Genomic DNA, 19,034 nt, shown 5'->3' on the forward strand with positions numbered 1-19,034 from the left:
GACCCCATGGAGCCAGGCTTTGATGCGAGATCTATTCTCGTGCAGGGCTTGGTCAACAAAAATAGAGCTCAATGAGAGGGCCATGACAGAGATCCGCAAACCAGCAACAGGGTGCATGTCTCTGGTCCAGAGTGCTTCAGCAGAGCTATCAGGGCTGCGGTGATTCCCCCCAACTTCAGGTTGGCGTCTGGAGTCAGTAAGTTCACCGGAGAGTCCAAGCCTGACACTTGGCTTGAAGACTACTGAGTGGTTGTCCATATTGGTGGCGGCAATGATGAAGTGGCCATGAAACACCTTCCTTTGATGTTGGAGGGTTCGGCTAGAGCATGGCTGAATCAGTTAGCGCCTGACAGCATCTATACTTGGGAAGATCTCGCCCGAGAGTTTGTCAGAACATTCGATGGTACTTGCAAACGGCCGGTAGGTTTGACAGAATTACAATGTTGTGTTCAGAAGCCGAATGAAACTTTGAGGGATTATATCCAGAGCTGGATCACCCTACACCACACGGTAGAGGATGTGCCGGATCATCAGGCAATTTGTGCCTTTAAGGAAGGCGTCAGGTATCGGGAGTTGAATATGAAGTTCGGCCGGACAGGAAATATGACTCTGGCTCGGATGATGGAAATTGCCACCAAGTATGCCAATGGTGAAGAAGAAGAGCGACTCCAGAGTGGCAAGCACAAAGCAGTCACCCACGAAGCCGAAGGAGGAAACCCCGGCCGGAAACAGAAGCGCAAGGCCGAGCCAGCTGCTCCGGGTGAAGCCTTGGCTATGGTTCAAGGAAAGTTCAAGGGGAAGCCCAAAGGGCCATGGAACCCCAAGAAAGTAAAAGATCAAGATGGAAATGACGTGTTGGATCTGCCGTGCCATATCCACACCAAAAAAGATGAAGAAGGTAATTTCATTTACCCGAAGCACACCACTCGGCAGTGTCGGCTCCTAATCCAGCAGTTCCGAGAGAAACAACCCAAAGAAAAGGAGAAGGAGGCAGACAAGGCTGAGGATGAGGGAGAGGATGATGATGGTTATCCCCACGTGAATTCCACTCTGATGATTTTCGCTGACGTTGAGAGCAAAAGTCGATTGAAAGTCATCAACAGGGAAGTGAACATGGTTGCTCCAGTGACACCCAGTTACTTGAAGTGGTCGCAGACTGCCATTACATTCGACCAGTCTAATCATCCAGCGCACATCGCCACCCTTGGGAGGCAAGCACTGGTGGTCGACCCGGTGGTCGAAGGCACTCGACTGACAAAGGTCATGATGGACGGTGGCAGTGGCCTGAACATACTGTATGTAGAAATGTTGAAGGGAATGGGCATTCCGATGTCCAGACTCAATGAAAGCCATATGAGTTTCCATGGGGTCATTCTAGGCAAGAAGGCTGCATCCCTCGGTCAGATTGCGCTCGACGTGGTTTTCGGTGATTCCAAAAATTACCGCAAAGAAAAGTTGACGTTTGAAGTTGTGGATTTCCAGAGTGCTTATCATGCAATTCTGGGCAGTCCAGCTTATGCATGATTTATGGCTCGACCATGTTACATGTACCTCAAACTGAAGATGCCTGGTCCCAGAGGAGTGATCACTATCTCAGGTAATCGGAAGAAGGCAGAAGAGTGCTTCCAGAAGGGCTCAAAGATCGCCGATGCCCAGATGGTCGTGGTAGAATTGCAAGAATACCAGAAAAATGCAGATCCGAGTGACTTTCTGCGAGCTAAGAAGCCAGCCACAGATTCAGCATTCCAGTCGTCTGGTGAAACGAAGTCGATTCACATTCACCCGACAGATCCCAATGCAGCTCCGACTCACATTTCAACTACACTCGACTCCAAATAGGAAGAAGCGCTCACCCAGTTCCTCCGTGAGAACTAGGACATCTTTGCATGGAAGCCTTCTGACATGCCGGGTGTTCCCAGGGGACTGGCTGGGCATCGTTTGCGAGTCGACCCGAAGGTGAAACCAGCCAAAGAACATCTTCGACGGTCCGCCATCCAAAAAAGAAAGGCAATCGGTGAAGAGGTGGCTCGGCTTTTGGCAGCTGAGTTTATCCGAGAGATTTATCACTCCGAGTGGTTAGCCAATGTTGTCATGGTCCCAAAGAAAGACGACTCACTTCGCAAGTGCATTGATTTCAAGCATATCAATCGGGCCTGCTCGAAAGATCATTTCCCTCTCCCTCGCATCGATCGGATAGTCAACTCGACTGCAGGGTGCGAGCGTTTGTCCTTTTTGGATGCCTACTCTGGGTACCACCAGATCCGTCTGTACAGACCCAACGAAATAAAGACAGCTTTTATCACCCCGTTTGGGTGCTTCTGTTATGTCACAATGCCATTCGGTTTGAAGAATGCCGGAGCCACATTCATGAAGATGATTTAGAAGTGCCTGCTCACTCAGATCAGTCGGAATGTGGAAGCATACATGGATGACATTGTGGTCAAGTCACATAAAGGTTCCGACCTATTGACTGACCTTGCTGAAACCTTTGCCAACCTCAGAAGGTATGATATCAAGCTCAATCCATCAAAGTGCACGTTTGGAGTTACAGGCAGAAAGTTACTCGGTTTCCTTGTTTCCGAACGAGGAATCGATGGTAACCCAGAGAAAGTAGGTGCTATACTCCGAATGAAACGCCCTGTGCGTGTGCATGATGTCCAGAAGCTTACTGGTTGCTTGGCCGCCCTAAGTCGATTCATTTCTCGCCTCGGTGAAAAGGCGCTGCCTTTTTACCGACTGATGAAGAAATCAGACAAGTTCGAGTGGACCCCAGAAGCTGATGCAGCGTTTGCAGAGCTAAAAGCCCTGCTTTCCACCTAGCCGGTGCTTGCGACTCCAATCAGCAAAGAGCCTCTACTGCTTTATATAGTAGCCACCGGACAAGTCGTCAGTACAGTACTTACGGTCGAGCGGGAAGAAGAAGGAAAAGTTTATAAGGTTCAACGCCCAGTTTATTATATTTCTGAAGTCCTGACCCTGTGAAAGCAGAGATATCCTCATTACCAGAAGCTTGTCTATGGGATTTACATGACCACGAAGAAGGTTGCACACTATTTCTCAGATCACTCTGTTACAGTCGTCAGCGACGCTCCATTGTCAGGAATTCTGCACAACAGAGATGCAACTGGTCGAGTGGCCAAATGGGCGATTGAACTCCTTCCCTTGGATATCAAGTTTGAGGCAAAGAAAGCTATCAAGTCCCAAGCAATAGCAGATTTCCTCGCTAAGTGGATCGAACAGCAACTGCCGACTCAAGTTCACTCTGAGCACTGGACTATGTTCTTTGACGGGTCCAAAATGCTAAACGGTTCTGGTGCTGGAGTAGTTCTGGTATCCCCCCGAGGAGACAAGCTCAGATATGTCCTCCAGATTCACTTTGATTCCTCCAACAATGAAGCAGAATATGAAGCACTCCTGTATGGGTTGCGCATGGCCATCTCACTCGGCGTCCGTCGCCTCATGGTCTATGGCGACTCAGATTTGGTAGTTAATCAAGTGATGAAGGAGCGGGATGTCAGAAGCCCAGCCATGACTGGTTACTGCAACGCGGTGAGAAATCTTGAGATGAAGTTTGAGGGGTTAGAACTCCACCACATACCCCGATTGAAAAATCAAGCAGCCGATGACTTGGCAAAGATAGGTTCCAAGAGAGAAGCCACTCCCAGCAATGTGTTTTTGGAGCATATTCACTCGCCGACAATTCAGGAAGATCCTTTTACTGAGGAGCCCCCGCAACCTAAGAGCGCCACAGATCCGACTGAAGTCGAGATCCCAGCCGTGGTCGACCTGATCATGGAGGTTCTGGCCATTACTCCCGACTGGACAGTGCCCTACATTGCGTACATCCTCAGGAAAGAACTCCCAGAGGATGAAGAAGAGGCTCGACAGATCGTCCGCCGATCCAAGGCCTTTACTGTGATAAGAGGACAACTGTTCAGAGAAAGCGTGACTGGAGTCGGTCAGAAATGCATAACACCAGAGGAAGGTCGAATGATCCTCAATGACATCCACTCAGGGACCTGTGGTCATCATGCGTCCTCTCGGGCCATCGTGGCTAAAGCATACCGAGATGGATTCTATTGGCCACGAGCAAATGAAATGGCGAAAGATATAGTCGACAGATGTGAAGGCTGCCATTTTTACTCAGACACGTCTCACAAGCCAGCGTCAGCCCTGAAGACCATCCCCCTCATCTGGCCCTTTGCTGTTTGGGGACTGGATATGGTTGGACCGCTGAGAACCGGCAGGAGCGGGTTCACTCATGTGCTCGTTGCAGTCGACAAGTTTACCAAATGGATCGAAGCTAAACCTATCAAGAACCTTGATGCTAGCACCGCCGTCAGTTTTATCAGAGAATTGACATTCAGATATGGAGTCCCACACAGCATCATCACAGACAATGGGTTGAACTTTGATTCCGATGAGTTCAGAGCTTTCTGCGCCTCTCAGGGCACTCGAGTCGACTATGCTTCAGTCGCTCACCTGCAGTCGAACGGACAAGCAGAAAGAGCCAATGGCCTAATTCTCAAAGGGCTGAAACCCCGACTAATGCGTGATCTCAAACACACAGCAGGCGCTTGGGTTGATGAACTTCTGTCAGTTCTGTGGGGTTTAAGGACAACTCCTAATCGGTCGACTGGACGAACTCCTTTCTTCTTAGTCTATGGGGCCAAAGCTGTTCTGCCAAGTGACCTGCTCCACAACGCACCCCGAGTCAAGCTCTTCTCCAAAGAGGAAGCAGAACAGGCCTGGCAAGATTCAGTCGATCTCTTAGAGGAGGAAAGAGAGATGGCCTTGATCCGGTCGACTATTTATCAGCAAGACTTATGTTGATTCCACGCCAGAAATGTGAGGGTCGAGCCTTTCAAGAAGGAGACCTGGTTCTCCGAGTGGATCAACAGAAACCGCACAAGCTTGCCCCGACTTGGGAGGGCCCCTTCATCATCACCAAAGTTCTCCACAACAGAGCATACCATCTTTACAGTATTGAGCATCAGAAAGACGAGCCACGGGCTTGGAACGCAGAGCTGCTCCGCCCCTTTTATACTTAAGCACTCGTTCGAATAAAATGTAATAAGAAACACCTCTGTAATTTGTTTATCAAAGACAAGAGCTTATGGTTTTATCATTCAATTGTTGTGTTCTTACTTACTTCTTAAATCCCCCAGTGGGTGGGCTTAGTCGCGAATCCGTTTCACCTAAGTTCGAAAGAAAATCCTACCGAGCGGAGAGCAATCCTCCCACTCGGGGGCTTAGCTGCAGTCCAGTACTCGCCTAAGTTCTCCCACTAGGAGGCTTAGCTGTAGTCCAGTACTCGCCTAAGTTTGAAAAAATCCTACCGAGTGAGGAGTAATCCTCCCACTCGGGGGCTTAGCTGCAGTACAGTACTCGCCTAAGTTCTCTCACTAGGAGACTTAGCTACAGTCCAGTACTCGCCTAAGTCTGAAAAAATCCTACCGAGTGGAGAGCAATCCTCCCACTCAGGGGCTTAGCTGCAGTCCAGTACTCGCCTAAGTTCTCTCACTAGGAGACTTAGCTGCAGTCCAGTACTCGCCTAAGTTGGAAAAAATCCTACCGAGTGGAGAGCAATCCTCCCACTCGGGGGCTTAGCTACAGTTCAGTACTCGCCTAAGTTCTCTCACTAGGAGACTTATCTGCAGTCCAGTACTCGCCTAAGTTTGAAAAAATCCTACCGAGTGGAGAGCAATCCTCCCACTCGGGGGGCTTAGCTGCAGTCCAGTACTCGCCTAAGTTCTCTCACTAGGAGACTTAGGTGCAGTCTAGTACTCGCCTAAGTTTGAAAAAATCCTACCGAGTGGAGAGCAATCCTCCCACTCGGGGGCTTAGCTGCAGTTTAGTACTCGCCTAAGTTCTCTCACTAGGAGACTTAGCTGCAGTCCAGTACTCGCCTCAGTTTGAAAAAATCCTACCGAGTGGAGAGCAATCCTCCCACTCGGGGGCTTAGCTGCAGTTCAGTACTCGCCTAAGTTCTCTCACTAGGAGACTTAGCTGCAGTCCAGTACTCGCCTAAGTTTGAAAAATCCTACCGAGTGGAGAGCAATCCTCCCACTCGGGGGCTTAGCTGCAGTCCAGTACTCGCCTAAGTTCTCTCACTAAGAGACTTAGCTGCAGTCCAGTACTCGCCTAAGTTTGAAAAAATCCTACCGAGTGGAGAGCAATCCTCCCACTCGGGGGCTTAGCTGCAGTCCAGTACTCGCCTAAGTTCTCTCACTAGGAGACTTAGCTGCAGTCCAGTACTCCCCTAAGTTTGAAAAAATCCTACCGAGTGGAGAGCAATTGAGGGAGTCCTGGATTAGGGGGTGTTCGGGTAGCCGGACTATACCTTCAGCCGGACTCCAGGACTATGAAGATACAAGATTGAAGACTTCGTCCCGTGTCCGGAAGGGACTTTCCTTGGCGTGGAAGGCAAGCTTGGCGATGCGGATATTCAAGATCTCCTACCATTGTAACCGACTCTGTGTAACCCTAACCCTATCCAGTGTCTATATAAACCGGAGGGTTGTAGTCCGTAGGACATCAACTCCATATACAACAATCATACCATAGGCTAGATTCTAGGGTTTAGCCTCCTTGATCTCGAGGTAGATCTACTCTTGTACTACCCATATCATCAATATTAATCAAGCAGGAGTAGGGTATTACCTCCATCGAGAGGGCCCGAACCTGGGTAAAAACACTGTGTCCCTTGTCTCCTGTTACCATCCGGCCTTGACGCATAGTTCGGGACCCCCTACCCGAGATCCGCGGGTTTTGACACCGACATTGGTGCTTTCATTGAGAGTTCCTCTGTGTCGTCGCCTTTAGGCCCAATGGCTCCTTCGATCATCAACAACGATGCGGTCTAGGGTGAGACTTTTCTCCCCGGACAGATCTTCGTCTTCGGCGGCTTCGCACTGCGGGCCAATTCACTTGGCCACCTGGAGCAGATCGAAAGCTACGCCCCTGGCCATCAAGTCAGGTTTGGAAGCTTAAACTACACGGTTGACATCCGCGGAGACTTGATCTTCGACGGGTTCGAGCCACGGCCAAGCGCGCCGCACTATCTCGAGGGGCATGATCTAGCTCTGCCTCCGGACAGTGTCCTGGAGGCCGCACACGCACCGGTTCCGACCCCTAACTCGGAGCCTATTGCGCCAATCGAGGATGAGCGGTTGGACGTCACCTCGGGGGCTGCGATCTCAAAGGCGATCGAGCCGAGTGCTATCCCCGCACTCTGCATAACCCGTGACTCCGAGGATCCAGACTCCTCCCCGGACTCTGAACCCCCCGCGCCCCTGCCAATCGAATCCGATTGGGCACCGATAATGGAGTTCACCGCCGCGGACATCTTTCAGCACTCGCCTTTTGGCGACATCCTGAATTCTCTCAAGTCTCTCTCTTTATCAGGAGAGCCCTGGCCGGATTACGGTCAGCGAGGATGGGATACGGACGATGAAGAAGTTCAAAGCCCACCCACCACCCACTTTGTAGCCACTGTTGACGATTTAACCGACATGCTTGACTTCGGCTCTGAAGACATCGACGGTATGGACGACGATGTAGGAGACGAACAGAAACCAGCACCTGTAGGGCGCTAGAAGGCCACCTCGTCATATGACATATATATGGTGGATACTCCAAAAGATGGAGATGGCGATGGAACAGCGGGGGATGACACCTCCAAGAAACAGCCAAAGTGCCGGCGTCAGCGGCGCCGCTCTAAATCCCGCCAAAACAAAAACGGTGATTCCGGCACGGGAGATAATACTACCCCGGATAGCGCCGAAGAACACTCACCCCAGCAAGATTCGGCACAAGAAGATGGAGAAGCCAGCCCTCATGAGAGAGCGGCAGACCGAGAGGTCGAGGATGATAACGATATGCCTCCCTCCGAAGACGAGGCAAGCCTCGATGACGATGAATTCGTCATACCATCAGACCCCGCCGAACAAGAGCGTTTCGAATGCAGGCTTTTAGCCACGGCAAGCAGCCTCAAGAAAAAGCAGCAACAGCTCAGAGCTGACCAAGACTTGCTAGCTGACAGATGGACTGAAGTCCTTGCGGCCGAAGAGTATGAACTCGAACGCCCCTCCAAGAGTTACCCAAAGTGCAGGCCGCTACCCCGATCAGAGGAGGAAGCACCTACATCACTAGCGCACGACATGGCAGACCGGCCACCTCGCGGCCGCGACAGAGAGGCCTCTTGGCCCTCCACCCAAGCCATGCCCCGACGCCGCTCAACTAAGGCACGGGAAAATGCGCCAGACCTGCGAGACATACTGGAGGATAAGGCAAGACAAACAAGATCGATCTACGGATCGCGCAGGCGCCCTACGGCACGTGACGATGATCTTCACTCCGGATACAACAAATCCGGCCGGGCCGAACACAACAGACATAGCTCTTCCGAGCTGCGTCGTGATATAGCCCAGTACAGAGGCGCCGTACACCCGCTATGCTTCACGGATGAAGTAATGGATCATAAAATCCCAGAGGGTTTCAAACCCGTAAACATCGAATCATACGATGGCACAACAGATCCGGCGGTATGGATCGAGGATTATCTCCTTCACATCCACATGGCACGCGACGATGATCTACACGCCATCAAATACCTCCCGCTCAAACTTAAAGGACCGGCCCGGCATTGGCTTAACAGCTTGCCAGTAGACTCAATCGGTTCTTGGGAGGACCTGGAAACCGCATTCCTCGACAACTTCCAGGGCACTTACGTGCGACCACCGGATGCCGACGACTTAAGCCACATAATTCAGCAGCCAGAGGAATCGGCCAGGCAATTCTGGACACGGTTCCTAACAAAGAAAAACCAGATAGTCGACTGTCCGGACACAGAAGCCCTAGCAGCCTTCAAGCATAACATCCGTGACGAGTGGCTTGCCCGGCACCTGGGACAGGAAAAGCCGAAATCTATGGCAGTCCTCACGACACTCATAACCCGCTTTTGCGCGGGAGAAGACAGCTGGCTAGCTCGCAGTAACAACTTATCAAAGAACCCTGGTAATTCGGATACCAAGGACAAAAGTGGCAGGACACGTCGGAATAAGCAAAAACGCCGCGTTAGCAGCGACAGCAATGAAGACACGACAGTCAATGCCGGATTCAGAGGCTATAAATCCGGTCAGCGGAAAAAGCCATTCAAAAAGAATACTTAGGGCCCGTCCAGTTTGGACCGAATACTCGACCGCTTGTGCCAGATACATGGCACCCCCGAAAGGCCAGCCAATCACACTAACATGGATTGTTGGGTGTTCAAGTAGGTAGGCAAGTTAAGAGCCGAAAACAAAGACAAGGGGCTGCACAGCGACGACGAGGAGGAGCCCAGGCCGCCAAACAACAATGGACAGAAGGGCTTTCCCCCACAAGTGCGGACGGTGAACATGATATACGCAACCCACATTCCCAAGAGGGAGCGGAAGCGTGCGCTACGGGACGTATACGCGATGGAGCCAGTCGCCCCAAAGTTCAACCCATGGTCCTCCTGCCCGATCACTTTTGATCGAAGGGACCATCCCACTAGCATCCGTCATGGCGGCTTCTCCGCATTGGTTCTCGACCCAATCATCGACGGATTTCATCTCACAAGAGTCCTCATGGATGGCGGCAGTAGCCTGAACCTGCTTTACCAGGATACAGTGCGGAAAATGGGCATAGATCCCTCAAGGATTAAGCCCACAAAAACGACCTTTAAAGGCGTTATACCAGGTGTAGAAGCCAACTATACAGGCTCAGTAACACTTGACATGGTCTTCGGATCCCCGGACAATTTCCGAAGCGAAGAGTTAATCTTCGATATAGTCCCGTTTCGCAGTGGCTATCACGCCCTTCTTGGACGAACCGCATTCGCAAAGTTCAATGCGGTGCCGCACTACGCATATCTCAAGCTCAAGATGCCAGGCCCTCGAGGAGTAATCACGGTCAACGGAAACACCGAACGCTCCCTCCGTACGGAGGAACACATGGCGGCTCTCGCAGCGGAAGTACAAAGTAGCCTTCTTAGGCAATTCTCCAGCCCGGCCGTTAAAAAGCCAGACACTACCAAGCACGCCCGGAGTAACCCACAGCAGGACTGCCTGGCATGCTCTGAGCAAGCGTAGCAATGCGGCCCCAACCCCAGCTCTCGCGACATAGCGAAACCAGTGCCTCGCGTACATAACTACGCCCTTGAAATACCATGGGCACAGGGGAAGGGGCACAATAACAGACGCCCAAAATACGGCTTAAAACGTACTAGGGGTTGCCGAATTCTTTTTTTTAATTTTTCCTTACTTTCAGGACTCCATACTTCGGACGACCTGTTCGGCAATTCGACTGCAGCACAAACGATGCAAGATCCAGGGAGGCAGACAAGCCATGCCGCATTATGGAACTCCCAGGTGGTCTCTATTACGAGCAGTATACCTGTTTTGAATACAATTCCGCGGCCTGGCCCTGGTCAGGACATGTTAAATAGTCCAATATCTTTTTGCTTATCGCACTATTTATATCGTTCGGCTTTGATAAATAGCCTCTCTATAAACAATGCATAGCTTTTTGTCTATTTTTTGCATTATACTCTTTTCACATATATTTTTATTAAATGACATGATTGCACCCGTACACCATGGTACGGCAAACACGCCAGGGGCTTCAGTACCCCTCATTATGGTGTGAGAAGTCCGTACACTTTCACAAGTGCGACACCCCGAACTTATAGCACTATATGCATCGGCTCCGAATCATGATTTGGGTCAATAGTTGGGTTTGCCCGGCTCCTATGTTTTGGTGCCTTACGTTCCGCTATATCGGCTAAGGTAGCACTAGGAGAACCACTGCGATTGTGCCCCGGTTCAGCTGGGTTAAGCACCTCAGTGGAGAAAGCTAAAACTGACTGTCATGATGAGGCGAGAGACCGGTCGCTGTTCGAGAGGTTTTTCGAGTCCCTAAAGACTTATGCCGCTTCGAGCGAGGAGCCGGCTTTGTCCGGCCAAGGCGTGGATAGTGCCCCGAACTCGGTCTTCCGAACTAGGGGCTTCGCCGAAATTTAAAATTATAGAGTTCTATGGCTAAGTGAGAGTGTTCAAGCATTATAGTCCGATTGCCTGGTTCGTTGTGCTGAGCGCCTCCCTCGAAGGACCCAACTATGGGAAAAAGAGCGCTCAGGTTTATCCCGAACACCCCAGCACTAGTGGCATGGGGGCAGAAGCCGATGACTGGCCATCTCTCAATTTTTGATAAACGTCCGCACAGAAAGTAATATTTTAAATTCAATAAGCATTGCTTAGTGCATATGAACAAGTTTTCAGCGCACAGGATAAACACGAGCGAGTTCATTCAAAAATCACATCCTTGGTACATTCATCTGCCACAAGGCGGGCACCTGCAAGAACATCCTTGTAGTAGTTCTCGGGCTTGCGATGCTCCTTCCCCAGCGGCGGCCCGTCCTTCACAAGCTTCTCACCGTCCAGCTTACCCTAGTGCACCTTTGCACGGGCAAGGGCCCGACGGGCACCTTCGATGCAGACGGAGCGCTTGATGACCTCGAGCCTCGGATAGGCCTCCACCAGCCGCCGCACCAGCCCGAAATAGCTCCCAGGCAGGGCCTCTCCGGGCCACAGCCGAACTATGAAGCCCTTCATGGCCTGTTCGGCCGCCTTGTGGAGCTCGACCAACTGTTTCAGCTGGTCGCTCAAGGGCACAGGGTGTCCGGCCTCAGAATACTGAGACCAGAACACCTTCTCCGTCGAGCTGCCCTCTTCAGCTCGGTAGAATGCGGCGGCGGCGGATACGCTGCGGGGAAGATCTGCGAATGCCCCTGGAGAGCTCCGGATTCGGGTAAGTAACAAGTAGTTTACTTTTATATTTCTGCTTTGCATAAAGAATGCCTTACCCGCTGCTATCTTCCTCATCTCCTCCAACTCTTGGAGGGCCTTTTGGGCTTCAGCCTTGGCAGACTTGGCAGTCTCAAGGGCCATCGCGAGCTCGGATGCTTGCGCCTTTGACTCAAGCTCCAAACTCTCATGTTTTTTCATGAGAGCCTGAAGCTCTTGCTGCACCTCGCCGACCTGAGCCCCAAGTCTGTCTCGCTCGGTGCGCTCCGCGGCCGTTTTCTTTTCGGCCTCAGACAGCGCCTGCTTAAGGGTCGCCACCTCAGTCGTGGCCCCTACAATAAGCAGTACAATCCTGTTATTTTTTTTGCAATCACGCCTTTTTATAGGCACCTTCTCTGTAAGGTATTTCTTACCTTCTTTATCCTCGAGCCGCCGCTTGGCAAGGCCGAGCTCTTGCTCGGTCCGCTCGAGGTCCTGCTTCAGGACACCCACCTCCGCAGTCAGTGCGGCGGTGGATAGCAGCAAAGCCTACATACGCATATTGACTCTTTTTTGTTAGACTCCTGCGATATTTAATAGATCCTCTATTCGGCTTTTCTTTCCGAACGCCAAACAGAGCATCAGGGGCTACTATCTATGCGGTAATATTTTTACATATTTTTACTTACCTCGAAGCCTGTTAAAAGGCTAGCGCAAGCTTCAGTCAGTCCACTCTTGGTGGACCGAACCTTCTGGATCACCGTACTCATAATAGTACGGTGCCCCTCGTCGATGGAGGCGCCGTCAAGCACCTCCAGCAGATTGTCCGGCACCTCCGGTTGGACGGAGGCCGCCGGCTCAGAAGGCTTGCTCCTCTTGGAAGGAGTTCGCCTACCGCGGTCCGGAACTGTGGAAGATTCTGGTGCGGTGTCCGACACAAAGCCGGACTTGGAGCCCTGGGGGGCCTTATCCCCTTCACTCCTGGAGTCCGGGAGGTTGCCTTGCGGCTCCTCCGGGACCACCTCCTCCTGCCTCGGAGCTTGTCGCGACGCCACTTCAGCGTCGTCTGCAGTGCAGGGGGAGACAGCGGGCGGAACTGAGTTCATGTCCGATGAGTCCAGGGAGCCGCCCGACGATTCGTTGAATTCGGCCCGGGGCGGGCTGCATAATTACGTTCGACATTAGGGAAAGCCGTGCAACAAAGAAACATCATGAGTTACTCTGATATCCGAACTTATGATTTCGCCGGACGCTTGGCCTTGTTTGGCCACTCCTCTTCGCCCTCTTCGGCGTCGGGGGAGTAGTCCGGCGGAGGGGTCTTCCTTTTCCTAGACCCCTCAGCCTCCCCCGTTGGGGCGGCCTTCCTCTTCTCTCCTCCCTCCGCTGGGGGGGAGAGTTTTCTTCTTCCTCCTCCTCGTTTTCATGGGAAGAGGGCGTCTCGGACTCGTCGGATGACGAGTCCGACACCACCACGTTACGGGCACTCTTTCGAGTCCCCGTGGTCTTCTTCTTCTTGGCCTTCTTCTCCGGCACCACATAGGGCGCCGGAACTAGCAGCTTCACTAGTAGAGCTGGGGCTGGGTCTTCGGGCAGCGGAGCCGGACAGTTAATCGGTCCGGATATCGCCCGCCAAGCCTGTCAAAGGTAAGGGGGTTTAGATCCCGCATAGAGTCAAACTATGAAAAAATCTTAACATCCTGTAAAAGGTGAAGATAGCTTACCTCGCTAGCGTGACGCTACGAGATGTATCCGCGGTCCTCGGAAGCGGATGCGGGAGCCTCGGCGCCCTTGAATAGCACCTTCCAGGCATGTTCGTACATCGTGTCGAAGAGCCTGCTAAGGGTTTGGTGCTGTGCCAGGTCGAACTCCCACAGATTAAAATCCCGTTGTTGGCACGGGAGGATCCGGCGGACGAGCATAACCTGGATTACATTAACAAGCCGGATTGGCTTGTTCACCAGGTACTGGATGCATGTTTGCAATCCGGTCACCTCTTTTTCGTCACCCCACGATAGGCCCGTCTCTTTCCAGGACATAAGCCGCGTGGGGGGTCCGGATCGGAACTCGGGGGCTGCGATCCAGTTCGGATCACGTGGCTCGGTGATGTAAAACCACCCGGATTGCCACCCCTTTAGGGTCTCCACAAAAGAGCCCTCGAACCATAGGACGTTGGCCATCTTGCCTGCCATGGCGCCTCCGCACTCCGCCTGGCTGCCGCGCACCACCTTGGGCTTGACGTTGAAGGTCTTGAGCCAGAGGCCGAAATGAGGGCGTACGCGGAGGAAAGCCTCGCACACGACGATAAACGCCAAGATGTTGAGGATGAAGTTCGGGGCCAGATCGTGGAAATCCAGGCCGTAGTAGAACATGAGCCCCCGGACAAATGGGCGGAGTGGAAAACCCAGTCCGGGGAGGAAGTGGGGAAGAAATACTACCCTCTCATGGGGCCTCGGGGTGGGGAGAAGCTGCCCCTTTCGGGAAGCCGGTGCGCGATGTCCTTAGACAGGTATCCGGCCTTCCTTAGCTTCTTGACTTGGCCCTCCGTAGCGGAGGAGACCATCCACTTGCCTCTCACTCCGGACATTGCTGGAGAAGGTTGAGGTAGGAAGTGCGGGCTTGGGCGCTGGAGCTCGAGCGCGCAGGAGATGGATAGGCAAAGGAGGAAGAAGGCGTAGGTAAAAAGGTGGATCCTTATCCCCTTATATGGGCGGATGCGGTTGTGCGTCCCCACCAGCCTAGTAAAACTCGCTTGCCTCCCAAGCGCCATGATAAATGGCGCGGTTGGGTTACCCACGTCCGTGTTGATGAGAATCCCATAAAAGGGGTACACGATCTCTGCTTTGACAAGACGTGCCAAGGAAACCGCCTCGCAAAACATGCTGAGGTGGAAAAGTAAAAATGATTCGAGTAAAGGACTTGGCCTAGTGTGATGACGCACTGCGGAATACGTCAGCAGATTTGATTTGTGTTAATATTATTCTCTCTATGGCAATATGTGGAAACTTATTTTGCAGAGCCGGACACTACTCTTGGTGTTTACAATCTTCTATGAAGGACTTGGAGGAGGAACCCGCCTTGCAATGCCGAAGACAATCTGCGCGCCGGACTCGTCGTCATTGAAGCCTGGTTCAGGGGCTACTGAGGGAGTCCTGGATTAGGGGGTGTTCGGGTAGCCGGACTATACCTTCAGCCGGACTCCAGGACTATGAAGATACAAGATTGAAGACTTCGTCCCGTGTCCGGAAGGGACTTTCCTTGGCGTGGAAGGCAAGCTTGGCGATGCAGATATTCAAGATCTCCTACCATTGTAACCGACTCTGTGTAACCCTAACCCTATCCGGTGTCTATATAAATCGGAGGGTTGTAGTCCGTAGGACATCAACTCCATATACAACAATCATACCATAGGCTAGCTTCTAGGGTTTAGCCTCCTTGATCTCGTGGTAGATCTACTCTTGTACTACCCATATCATCAATATTAATCAAGCAGGAGTAGGGTATTACCTCCATCGAGAGGGCCCGAACCTGGGTAAAAACATCGTGTCCCTTGTCTCCTGTTACCATCCGGCCTTGACGCACAGTTTGGGACCCCCTACCCGAGATCCGCCGGTTTTGACACCGACAGCAATCCTCCCACTCGGGGGCTTAGCAGTCCAGTACTCGCCTAAGTTCTCTCACTAGGAGGCTTAGCCGCAGTACAGTACTCGCCTAAGTTTGAAAAAATCTTACCGAGTGGAGAGCAGTCCTCCCACTCGGGGGTCTTAGCCGCAGTCCAGTACTCGCCGAACCCAAAACACATCCCTATGGACGACGAGGTGCAGGTCGACTGCAACCTTCTCCTTCGGAGCTACGACACAAGTACAACGTTCACTCCATCCCTATCCGCAAGGACGACGAGGTGCATGTCAACTGCAACCTTCTCCTTCGGAGCTACGGCACAAGTACAACGTCTGCTCCATCCCTATCCGCAAGGACGACGAGGTGCAGGTCGACTGCAACCTTCTCCTTCGGAGCTACGACACAAGTACAACGTCCGCTCCATCCCTATCCGCAAGGACGACGAAGCGCAGGTCGACTGGAGCCGCCACCTCAGAGCTGCGTCTCCAGCGCAAAGACTATTCCAAGCAGTGAGCAAAGTCCATTCGAAGGCAAACGCAAGCACATTCGGAGATAAACCAAATCCAGATAAATCCTAAAAGTTCCAAGCAGCAAATCAAAAGTACTTGGGCATCAAGCCCGAAGGAGTTCAACGGTTACAACAATCACTCGGCATTCCGAGGAAAATTTAAAGCAGATTCAAGTTTCATAAGTTTGTTCACTCGGCCGAAGGAGGGCTGGCAGGCTCCACGAATGAGTCCAGGTCGATCCCATCAGCGATCCGAGTGGCGGCAGCAATGAAAGTCTCCATGAAGGACTGGAAGTCATGCTTTTTGGTGTTAGCGACTTTGATCGCAGCCAGCTTGTCTTCACAAGCCTCCTTGCAATGGACTCGCACCAAGGACAGCGCCACGTAAGCACCACACCGGGCGGAGGATTTCTTCCATTCTTGCACTCGGTCAGGGATCTCGTTCAGTCGAGCCATCAGGGATTCCAGGTCATTCTGAAGCGTCGCCCCCGGCCAAAGCTATGAGTCGATTCGGGAGACTACCTCCTTCAGGCGCACGAGGTAGCTTGTGGCGCTGGCGATACGGGACTCCAGTTGGAGCACATTCATCGCAGTTTCATCGCAGGCTGGAGAAGCGATAGGATCCAGACCCGTCTCGACCCTTCTAGTTTCCTCGTCGAAGTCTTGGCAGAATTCTGCAGCCAAAAATTAGTGAATCGACCGAGCAAGATCCGATCGCAAGCATCAACACAGTCGGTTTAGAAGAAATACCTTCCAGCGTGAGATAGCTTCTTGGCAAGAGTCATCAGATAAGCTTCCGTGTCATTCCTCTTGCGGATTGCAGACTCCAACTTTTCATTCAGGACAACCTTGTCCCTCTTCAGACTGGTCACTTCGCCATTAGCTTCATTAAGACAAGATTTCAGTTTGTTCACCTCCCCTTCCAGCGTTCCGATTGAAGCAAGCTTCTGGTCTGCGAGAGCAGTTTTTATCTTGGGATGCTTTTTGCGCGGCGGCGAGGTACGAGTCCTTCTTCTCCAGAGCCAACTTCATTTTCTCTGCAAAAGAAACAATCGAATCAAAGAAGAGATCAAAGAAATATATTGAAAGTCAGTCGATAGTCAGTTACCTTCCATACCAGCGGCTTCGTCTTGAGCTTTCTTCAGATTCTGCCGGGATAATTCCAAGTCGAGGTTGAGTTGCCTCTGCTTCTCCTCAAGTTCAGCAAACTTAGAAATAAGAGTACAAGACCTCTGCAGAAGGCAAAAGACGAATCAGTCGATAAGATCAAAGGTTGTTTACTTCCGAGTGAATAAAACCTAAGTTCGCTTAGACCCCAGCCAACTGCACACAGTCGACTGCGGTCTCAGGGGCTACACCCAGCGGGTGCACTTGGCGTGCCCCCGCTGACTAAGACTCAACTTGACCGGTCTGCCCGGACCAAAAAAGCTGTTCAGACCCCAGTCGACTGCCAGCAGTCGATTGCGGTCTCGGGGACTACACCCAGTGGGTGCACTTGGCGTGCCCCCACTGGTTCGGATCCTACTCGACCGGTCCGCCTGAGTCGAGTGTAAGGAGTAAAAAAGAAAGGAAAGAAAAACTCAGACCCCAGTCGACTGCCAGCAGTTGACCGCGGTCTCAGGGACTATCGGTGTTCTGGGAATGGGGGTCCCCAGACTTGCCTGCCTGCGGCCTGTGGCGTGGCTCAAAAGGGGGCCCAGCAGGCCCATCTTCATCAACACAGACCCAAGACCCTCGCGAGGGGCCAAGCCTCGCAGGGCGGACGACACGGAGCTTCCTCAGGCACGGCCTCATCAGGCTGGCTCGCGAGGAGGCGGAGAGATCAAGGAGGGGTACCTCACGAGGTGTCCGTGACACAAGCCATGACGACCAAAGGCGCCAGGCGGGCGCCAGCCGCGCAGTGTCCTTCTTTCCTCTTTGGTGCAAAGGGAGCAAGCGCAGGCGAGAGCATCAAGCAAAGGCACCCGTTTCGGTGCAACGAGACCAAGACCAGACCAACGGCAGGGAGGAAGTCATTGTGGAGCCCAAGCCAGCATCACCACCAGAGCCTTTGGCAGGCGAGGACCAACTTTAATCAGGATAAGTGTACCAGATGTTCCCCTTCAAAATGGCCAATTGTTGGCGCCCTTCCCGCTTAATATTTGGGAAGAGGCCCAGGGCCTTTGCCTATAAATAGGACTAGCCACCCCCAGGGTAGAGGGGCAATCAAGAAGGGAGAATCTAGAAGCCAAGAGAGAAACTAGCTAGGATCGGATCAAGTAGCATCACACACAGAGAGAGAGAAGGGCGACTGAACTCCTCCTAGCAGTTCATCCCCCAGCCAAGAACAGGCCCTCGCGAGGTTGTTCTTCCTTGTATTGCTCATCATCATTAGCCCAAGAGGCAATCCACCACACCACACACTAGAGTAGGGTATTACACCACAACGGTGGCCCGAACCAGTATAAACCCTGTGTCTCTTGTGCTGTTCTTTCCATAGCTTAGATCTTAGCGAGGCGGAGGGGTGCAGGTAGGTAGAAGGAGAAATCTCCGCGCGCACCCTAGTGTTCGAACCTCAAGGGTCTGCCGGAACCCGAAATCCGACATTTGGCGCGCCAGGTAGGGGTGCACCGGAATTCGTCTTCCACCACCCCGTTCTCCTCCGACCATCGCGTCCATGTCTAACGCTCATCGGGCCCGCGCCGAGCGCCGGGCCGCTCTCGCTTCCCACGTCGCCCAGACGGCTCCTATCGGCGGGCGTCCTCGCCATTCCCCGTCACCTGTCGTCAACGCCGCCACCGGCCCGGCGGGGAACGAGTAGCAAGTGTCGTCTCAGCATCCGTCCGTGCGGCAAGATGGCCGCACCGCTACTCCCTCGCTCACCCCAGCTGGTTCTTCGTCCCGCGAGCTCCGCGCACCCATGGAGGCTCGAGCTGCGCTCATCGCGGCAAACGAGCTCCTGCGCTACCGTCCCGTCGATGACGTCTACGAAGAATGGCTCGACCGCGTCCCCGAGCTTGTCCGCGCCGCAGGGGGCTCTCCTGCGTTGTCCGTTCCGCTGCACCGCACCCCGCCCCGCGTGGGCGACGAAGCTCCGGGGGCGCCCCAGATGCCTCCTCCTC

The sequence above is a fragment of the Triticum urartu genome, chromosome 1A (genome assembly GCF_056163025.1).
Source record: "Triticum urartu cultivar PI428250 chromosome 1A, HENAU_Tu73, whole genome shotgun sequence".
Classification (NCBI taxonomy): Eukaryota; Viridiplantae; Streptophyta; class Magnoliopsida; order Poales; family Poaceae; genus Triticum; species Triticum urartu.